The following is a 10,250-nucleotide window of genomic DNA, read 5'->3' on the forward strand; positions in this document are numbered from 1 at the left end:
AATGACTCAGGTTTCAGATAGACTCTGCCATGATCCTGCAGATTCAGAAAAGAAGGCTTATGTGTCTGTCAGGCTTATAAAACACACACAAAAAAACAATCGAAGAGACCCAATTACGTATATGGTATTAAGATTGCCTGATAAATAAAGAGCAAACAACTCTGGGGTTTATTTACATCCATGCTTCCATAGGACATTAAAGCTGGCTTTCTTACCAGGCCATTTGTTACTAAACAGAGAGTGTGCGAGACAGAAGTGGAAACCAAATAAGATTCGATTTACAAAATATGATTTGATTTAAATCCCGTTGCCAATGAGTCAATTCTGACTCTTAGCATCCCTGTAGGACAGAGTAGAACGGCCCCATAGAGTTTCCAAAGAATGCCGGCTGGAGTCAAACTGCCAGCCTTTCAGTTAGCAGCCATAGCTCTTAACCACTCTGCCACCAGGTTTCCTTGATTTAAATAGTTCAAGAAAATATCTGTTAACAGAGCAAAGGTATGGCTGTTCTAGAAAGATGCATGTGTCCATGGTAAAGTCCCCCTGTCGTTTGTAATGCCAGCTTTCCATCATTCTTTACCAAAGGACTTACTTAGTTGACTTTTCGTTGTAGAACATTTCATCTGCTTCTAGAATAGTAACTTCATTTCACATGTTGCAATCCTAAATCCTATTTTTTTCCTGATCTTTATTTGATTGAGAAAAGCTAATTGGATTTGCTCAGGCTCCTGCGCCATGTGTCTCCCTCCTGATTTGGAGGTTAGCAGTTTTCTAGCTTCCCTTTCTCTGATAGCATGTTTCTTTTACTAAGCCCTGCCATGAAATCTATTCTGCATAAGGGAGTACAATTGCCTTTTACTTGAGATCCAAAGTTGGCTGATGTGACTTGTCACTCAGAAGATGGCTTTGCTTTCATTGCTTATGGTAATTTTTTTTACCTTTTTTTTTCTCTTTAATTTTTTTAAAGTGCCCATCCCCATCTCCCCTCAGGCCACGGTAAGCATTAATCTCCTTCTTTCTCTAGGCATTTGCCTATTCTAGATATTTCATATAAGTGGGACCATAAAATAAATTGTTACATACATATAATAAATTGCTATTCTTCCAGTATAGCTTCGTGGATTATGAAGCTTTTAAGAATAAACACAGTACATCTTCAACTTTTCTTAAATATCCGTCTTAAGGAAAAGTAAAAGAAGTGGGAGTATCAGAGTCTGGAGTCACAGAGATGTGCGTTAGAATCCTAGCCCTGCCTCTCACTGAGTGTAATATGAGCAGTTCAATGCTTTTTTTTTCTGAATCTCAATGGGTCGTTCATTAAGCTGTTTTCTTGTAGCTCCACACTCAACTTCCTATGCTCTGCTTTGTGAGGCTGGGACATTGCAAAAGGCATTTCTGCTTGGCCAACTGCTCCCTGCAGTTATTGTTGTTGTTAGTTGTCATTAAGTTGAATCAACTCCTGGCGACCCTACGTATAACAGAACTAAATGTTGCCCGTTTTTGCACTATCTTCCTGGGCAGTGGTGTACATGAGTCCATTGTTGCAGCTGTTGTGTCAATCCATCTCACAGAGGGTTCCCTTCATTTTCACTGACACTGTACTTTACCAAACATTCTGTCCGTGTCTTAATTATCTACTGCTGCTATAACAGAAATACCACATGTGGATGACTTTAAAAAAGAGAAATTTGTTCTCTCATAGTCTAGGAGGCTACAAGTCTGAATTCAGGGTGCCAACTCCAGGAGAAGGCTTTCTCTCTCTGTTGGCTCTGGAGAAAGGTCTTTGTCATCAATCTTCCCCAGTCGAGGAGCTTCTCAGTGCAAAGGACCCTGGGTCCGGAGGACTCACACACTCCTGGATCTTCTTTCTTGGTGGCATGAGGTCTGCCTGTTTCTCTGCTCACTTCTCTTTTATATCTCAAAAGAGATTGACTCAAGATACAACCTAATCTTGTAGATTGAGTTCTGCCTCATTAACATAACTGCCTCTAATCCTGCCTCATAAACGTCATAACCCATTGCTGTTGAGTTGATTCCAACTCCTAGTGGCCCTATAGGACAGGCTAGAACTGCCACATATGGTTTTCAATGAGCAGCTGGTGAATTGGAACTGCTGACCTTTTGGTTAGCAGCAGAGCTCTTAACTACTGTGCCACTAGGGCTGCCATTAATATCATAGTAGTAGTAGCTAGGTGCCATTGAGTTGGTTCCGACTCATAGTGACCCAGTGTACAATAGAACAAAACACTGCCCAGTCCTGTGCTGTCCTCACAATCGTTATGCTTGAGCCCATTGTTGTAGTCACTGTGTCAATCCATCTCGACAAGGGTCTTCCTCTTTTTTGCTGACCCTCTAATTTACCAAGCATGATGTCCTTCTCCAGGGACTGATCCCTCCTGATAACATGTTCAAAGCATGCAAGACATAGTCTCACCATCCTTGCTTCTAAGGAGCATTCTGGTTGTACTTCTTCCAAGACAAATTTGTTTGTTCTTTTGGCATTTCATGGTATATTCAATATTCTTTGCAAACACAATTCAAAGGCATCCATTCTTCTTCATAGAGGTAGGATTTACAATATATAAGAAAATCACATCAGATGACAAAATGGTGGACAATCACAAAATCTTGGGAATCATGGCCTAGCCAAGTTGACACATTTTTGGGGGGCACAGTTGAAACATAACAGTCCCTTTCTAGTGATGCTCCCTGTTGTGCTCTGCCAAAGCGGGTGCTAGGGGGAGATTTCAGGGCTGGAGGACAGAGGGAGTCTTGATTCCCCAATTGTTCATCTGAGCCTTATTCCTGCACCATGGTAGTGCCTGTTGGTTTCAGTTTTGGTTTTCATCTACACTCCTGGAACCAGCCTCAGTGTACCCCTCAGGGATACCATCTAGATAGCACTTCACCTCTGCGGTCTGATTCCCAGAGCTATGAGGTACTCCCTTCAAAGCATTAGAGGTATTAGTTATTGTTGTTAGGTGTCATGGAGTTTGTTCTGACTCATAGCTACCCTATTTACAAACACTGTCTGGTCCTGTGCCATCCTCACAACCATTGTAATGCTTGAACCCATTGTTGCCGTCAGTGTGTCAATCCATCTCATTGAGGGTCTTCCTCTCTTTTGCTGACCCAGGCAGGCAATGCTCCCTCTACAGATGTCTGTGTTCCAGCTCTGCGAGACCCTTCCTCTGAACTCCAAGTCCCACTCAGCACCATGAGGTCCCCTCCCCAAAGCCTGAGAGGTGCCAGCACCAGTGGGTCTGAACTCTCTTGGCCCCCCTCCAAGTTTCTACATTCTAATAATCTCAGGCTTTCACTTGGTTTCCCCAGTCCCAGGGGGTGGCAGATACGTTCTGCAGGTTCCAATTCTGTGTTGCCTCTATGATTCTCTTGTACTTTTCCAGTTCTTTCATACCTATTTAGCCAACTCTGTATGTAAACTATGTCTGGGCAAATAACTCATGTTCTTTGTCTTTTCCTCAATGGACCCTGGCTGATCCATGCAGTTTCTTCCTATATAAAATGTCAACAGGTATACCTACCTCATAGGGTTTATTGTAAGGAGTAAATAATGACTGTGCAGTGCTGTGGTATTGGCATAGGTATCTAAAAAAAAAAAAAAAAAAAGCATAGGTAAATTGGTACCTAAAAAAAAAATACCTAGCATACGTAAATTCCTAATAAAAAGAAAATAGGAAAGCTGGACAAAGAAGGAAAAAGACAGGAGAAGAATTGATGTATTCAAATTGTGGTGTTGGTGAGGAATATTGATTGATTTAATTGTGGGCTATCAGAAAAAAAAAAAAAAACCTACTGAAGAAGGAACAAATCAGCCTTAGAAGAAAGGCAGCCACAATGCTCCTTAGAAGTGAGGATAGTGAGGCTTCATCTTGCTTCCTTTGAACACATCATCAGGAAAGGCTGATCTCTAGAAAAGGACATGATGTTTGGTAAAGTAGAGAGGGTCAGTGAAAATGAGAGAAAATCTCAATGAGCTGGATTGACACAACAGGCCTAGCGATGGACTCAGACATAGTATGAGGTTGCGGTTCTTAACTGAGTCAAATGTTATATTCCCAACTGGGATTCTCTCCACTCGAAATCAATATCCATCAATCTGAGGCTGTGTAATCCAAGCGCTTTCTATGATGCAATTGGACTAAACATTGTCTGTTGAAGTTAAAGACGATATGCTGGCTGGATGTGTACAATCCTTCTGTTGATGCCGGAAGACAATGGATTCTAAGTGGTGAATAATTAAAACATCTGCGACTCTGTTCCTTTACTTGTCCTACTTTAAAGATGCATTTAAAATAATTAGGAATTTGCACACACACAAAAAAAAGATTTGAATAGTTTGGAGTTCCAAATTTCCCCAAGTTCCTTAATAGGATGACTGCTTCCTTCTGCACTTTTCTGCACTCATTTGCATAGCGATTCAGAGGTACAATGCCTGTGAACAAGTCCACAGGGCAAGGCAATTGCTACCTTTCAGGAGAGATGTAGGCAGCTCCCTGTTTACCATACAGATGGGCTATTGAACTAAAAAAGGTCATTCTCAGCACAGCATTATCTGTGAACGGGGAAAGGAAGGGATGTGCAAATGTTCTCAGGGTTCACCTAAGTTTATCTTGTGTCATTCAAAACAGGAAGTTAAGAATGAGTCAGAATCAGGAGCCTGGTGAAGGGCAGCATCTCCTGATCGGCTTCAGTAGCCCTTTTGTAATATCACCAACTTGGGGGGAATTCACATGAGGTGGTTGTATTTTTAACAAACATTAATTGGGGAAATACATTATAATAAAAGGTATGAATTTAGTAACACTTTCAAATGCTTTTGTATTAATCACAGAAGCACTTATACATTTGGAAAATACAGTGTGTGTGTGTATGTTGGAGCCCTGATGGCATGGTGGTTAAAAGCTGGGCGGCTAACAAAAAGGTCAGCAGTTTGAATTCACCAGCAGCACCTTGGAAACCCTATAGGGCAGTTCCACTCTGTGCTATAGGGTCATTACGAGTCTGAATCGACTCGACAGACGGCAACGGGTTAACGGTGTATGTTAGACAAATTGTGCTTGAGTGCACGTCACTTTTTATTCTGTATAAAGAAATGCACAGTTGTGCAGGAATTCTTGGACTGCCCCAGGACCCTGAAGCCCAACGTTGGCCAAGAGGAACGGGGGATGTCTCTGGGCTGGGGATTGTGGGCTGGGCTGGTTTCCTGCCCCAGCTTTCCCGGTGATTGCCTTGGTGACCTTGGGGAATTCAATCATTCAGGTGTTTCTGCTTCATCCTCTGTCAGACAAGAGTCATGGCTTTAGGAGACCTGTACATTTCACTGTGACCTTGATGAGTCTCTCCAAGTCTTCGGTGCACGTGCCTTGCATGCAGTGACTTTTCAGCGCCCAATCACCACTTTCACTGCCGTGAGAAGGAAATGCTGGTCCCTCTGTCTCTGCCCTGGAATGGCTGGGGAACATAACAGCAGGGATCAGAGCTCCTGTGAACATTAAATTAACCCAGGAAGCTGCTACTCATGTGGCTGTAATGGCCAGTGCCCTGGTCCCCAAAACGGCCTTTCGATTCCTCAGCTTGGCCAGTGGTCACTGATGAGGCCATTCATCGTCTGTCCTGTGCCTGCTCCTGTGAGGCTCCTTCCAGAACCGAGTGCTCTGTGCTCCCTGTGATTTCCTCTCCCCTACATGTACACCTTTAGCCATCAAACTGAATTGGACTGCACCTAGGTTGTGGCATGATTTTCCCTATTGCAGAATAGGATCCAGTGTTCCTGTTTTCCCCTTGTTTCCTGGCTGGCGGCAAAACAAAAAACCAAACCCGTGGCCCTGGAGTCAATTCCCAGGCAGCAGCTGCCTTATTAGAACATAGCAATGAAGCCAGGAGGAAGGATTATGGAAGAGTTCCAATACTATGCTTTAATTTTAAGAATGTTTGGACTTCATATTTTGGATGTAACATTTTTATTAGGTTTATAACACTGAAGAAGTCTTATTGACAAAGTATTCCCTCCAGCTTACTTCATTAAACCAATGTACTTCCTTGATCAATTTTGAATGTCATGTAGTTTATTAATTCATGAGTTTTTCAAAGTATATGCTGTCTTTTTTAAATTGTATATTTTTTTATTGAAGTTATTTTCTCCGGTATAAATTTTTCTCTGTGAAAATTTTATCTTGAAGATTTATTCTATGGAGCACTTATTGTTCATATGAAAGTTTAAGAATTATCTGCCTGCCATTAAGAGTTAACACAACCTTGCCTGCTGAAAGCAGAGGACTTGAAGCATTTACTGATAAAGATCAAAGCCTGTAGCCTTCAGTATGGATCATACCTCATCATAAAGAAAACAAAAATCCTCACAAATGGATCAATAAGCAGCGTCATGATAAACAGAGAAAAGACTGAAGTTGTCAAGGATTTCATTTCTCTTGCATCTGCAATCAACGCACACGGAAGCAGCAGTCAAGAAATCAAACAATGCACCGCATTGGGCAAATCTGCCACAAAAGATCTCTTTAAAGTGTTCAAAAGCAAAGATGTCACTTTGAGAACTAAGGAACACCAGACCCAAACCGTGATGTTTTCAATTACCTCATATGTATAGGAAAGTTGGACAGTGAATAAGGTAGACCTAAGAAAAATTGATGCCTTTGAATTATGGTGTTGGCAAGGAATATTGAATATACTCTGGACTGCCAGAGAAATGAACAAATCTGCCTTGGCAGAAATACAACCAGAGTGCTCCTTACAAGCAAGGATGGTGAGACTATGTCTTGTATACTTCGGACGTGTTATCAGGAGGGACCATTCCCTGGAGAAGGATATCATGCTTGGTAAAGGAAAGGGTCAGCTAAGAAGAGGAAGACCCTCACTCAGATGGGTTGACACAGTGGCTGCAACAGTGGGCTCAAACATAACAATGATTGTGGGGATGGTGCAGGATGGGGCAGGGTTTTGTTCTGCCGCGCATAGGGTCGATATGAGTCAGAACCAACTTGGTGGCACCTGATAGCAACAACAACAATGACAATATTATTTATACTGAGTTCAATTTTACAGATTTAATTTTTGTAAAGGAGTTTGGCTATGTTTGCAAGTTATGTACTAACAAATTATACCATATACAGTTTCATTGTCAGTTTTTTTTTTTTTTTCTGGCAGCAATAAAAATTATGAATTGATGAAATCAGTTTCATGTTTTTGGCTAATCCAAATGAAAATTATTAGCAATTTGCCTCAGGTATTACAAAATTTCTCACTAGTTGGGCCTGAGTAATTTTTCTAATAATTTAACTATCTATATAATTTTTTTTTTATATAATTATAGCAACACCTAGAGAGTAAAATAAAACACAAAATACTGCTTAAAATAACACACAAAGACACGGAACACTGAGGGATAAATTTAACAAAATATGTGGGTGGAAGACCCATACACAAAAAAAAGCTGCAAAAAACTTGCAGAAAGAAATTAAAGAAGAGCTAAATAAAAAGAGATATAAAATTTATTCATGGAGTGGAAAATTCAATACTGGTGGGATGTTAATTCTCTCCAATCCAATCTATAAATTTTATATAATCCTAATCAGAATTCCAGCAGGTTTTTTTGCATACATCAACACAAAAATTCTAAAATATATATGCAAATGAGAGCAGCTTAGAAAAGCCCAATTTTTTTTAAATGAAGGACAGAGTGGGACTTCCTGGATTATGAGACTCTGCCATAGGAGCCCTGGTGGTGCAGTGGTTAACATGCTCAGCTGCTAACCCAAAGGTCGGCGGTTTGAATCCACCAGGTGCTCCTCGGGAGAAAGATGTAGCAGTTTGCTCCACAGAGATTTACAGCCTTGTAAACCCTCTGAGGCAGTTATTCTGTTTTATAGGGTTACACTATGAGTTGGAATCTACTTGACAGCAATGGGATTTTTTTTTTTTTTTTCCATTCCGTCATCTTTGTGTCCTTTAGCTTTTTTGTGACATGGTGTCACAGTCATGAGCTGCTGCCCTGAAGAGGTTTGGATGGAGAAGGCACTGCTGGAGATGGTAGAACTGGAGCTACATAGACCTGAGGTCAAATGGCAACCATTGCACTTACCAGCTGTGTGGCCCTGGTTCGCTTACTTTCCCCCTTTGAGTCTTGGGGTGGGTACAATGATCCCTACATCCCAGCCCTGGCACTCTATGGATGCTCACTGTAGCCTCTTTCCTTGTTCCTCCTGGGGGTCCCTCCTTGGTGAGAACACGCAGGCAGCTGTTACCCTGGAAGCTTCCCTGAGTTGGGGATTTGGGCATATGGAGCCTGACAGCGGGAGTCCCAGCGAAGCATCCAGCCAGAGACCTTCAACTTCAGGAGCTGGTACATTTGGATGACTCACCAAGCAATGGAGCCAGTGATTCAGAAGGGACCCCCTCGGGGAGAAATGGTCTTTCCTTCCCCCACAGAAAAAGCATTTCGAGGCTAAAGATCATCGTGGAAACTGCAGAAATGAATGCTGAAGTTGAGTCGTCTGAGTAGGGATAAGAAAAACAGTACTCTGCTTATATATGTATTGATCATCTGGCTGTACTCTGCACAGTATTCCTGTAATGAGACCAGGGGAATGACAGTGATTTACAGTAGCTACGGGCAGGCAATCACTGCTCTTCTCCTTCTTAATTTGAGCCTGTCAGGATTGATGGGTGCTGCCTGCACACTTTCAGTGTGGGGGCTCTGCACCAAGGAGCCAGGTCAGCTCATCTATGGGAGTGGGGTGGGCGGGGCAGGGCGATGCTTGGTCTTCATGGGTCTGCGTTAGGATATGCATTTTCCCAGAACAGGCATTCGAGGAACCTAAACCAGCTCGTGGAGCAGGATGCTGCCAGGGGTTTGGGAGCAGCCACGGACCTACTGTGCAAAATCAAGTGGCTGGGGTGTGAGTCACGTGGGCTTCTCAGAGCTGGACACCTGGCCTCATTTTTGGAGAAGTTGCTGACTTTGTGTGATTGTAGCCGTCACCCAGCATCCTCTGACTCATGTCTCTGCATTTGAATGTAGTTGCAAGGCACAGAGGTCTGTGCTGAGAGGTGGATTGAAGCACAGCCCACGGTGTCTGCTGATGCCAAAGAAGTGAGAATTAATATGGACGCATTTTCTTTATTTGGACATAAGCTCCATTTTGGCATCTGATGTTATGTTGGATATGCCTGCGGGCAATAGAAGTGTGACTGTTTTACACATGGTTCAGGGCAGGTGGAGTTGGATGGAGCGGACCAATTCTGCAGTTGGAAGTGAGAGGCCTGGGTTACAGATCCTGTGAGACCTGCTGGCTGCATAGCTGTGGACGGCTGCTTATTCTCTCAGCCTCAACTTGTCCTCTGAATTGTATGTGGTAAGATTTCTCAAGTCACTAGTGACAAGGGGTATATAAAGTGTTCTGTATGGCTTTAGGACTAGGTGAGTAATTGTAACTGAGGTGTGTATGTGTGAGTTGTGTAATTATGTGTGTAAGTGAGCTGTTTGATTATGTGAGGCTGTGAATGAATATGTGTAAGAGTGCCTGTTTGCGTGAGTGTGAGAGAATGTGGCGTGAGCGAATGTGTGTGAGTGTATGTCTGTGAGTGTGTGATAATGTGTGTGAATATATGTGAATGTGCGCATGATTGTGCGTGGTGTGAGTGTGTGAATCTGTGTGTGTGTGTTATGTGGTTATGTGGTTGTGTGATTGTGTGTGGTATGAGTATGTGAATGCATGTGTGTATGCTATGTGTGTGAATGTGTGCATGTGAATGTGTGCACGGTTGTGTCTGGTGCAAGTGTGTGAATGTGCGTGTGTGTGTATACTATGTGGTTACGTAGTTGTATGTCCATGGTTGATTGTCTGCCCATGCTTGTTCCCATACTTGGAAGAACCCATTTAACAGATGAACTCCCCCATACCTTAAAAGAATCTGAGCGTTGGTCCAGAATTGAAATAAATGTTAGACTGAGTGACGGGAGAAAAAAATACGGTAGCTCAGGAAACAGGGGAAACTAAGTATTAATACCACTGTCCTGGAAGCACCACTGGCCCTTCACTCCCACAGGGGACTCCTCGCTGGCCATAGCCTCCTTTAGGACTTGGTTCATAGCACCTCCCTTGGATTTTTCTCTAAAGATACACACTCCCTGTCAGCTTCCAGCTCCAATCCATAAATGACCGTAAAGTCCTCAGGCAGAATACACTGTGGCTCCTTCCAGCCCTCTGCAC

Source organism: Loxodonta africana, chromosome 2, assembly GCF_030014295.1.
Source record: "Loxodonta africana isolate mLoxAfr1 chromosome 2, mLoxAfr1.hap2, whole genome shotgun sequence".
Lineage (NCBI taxonomy): Eukaryota > Metazoa > Chordata > Mammalia > Proboscidea > Elephantidae > Loxodonta > Loxodonta africana.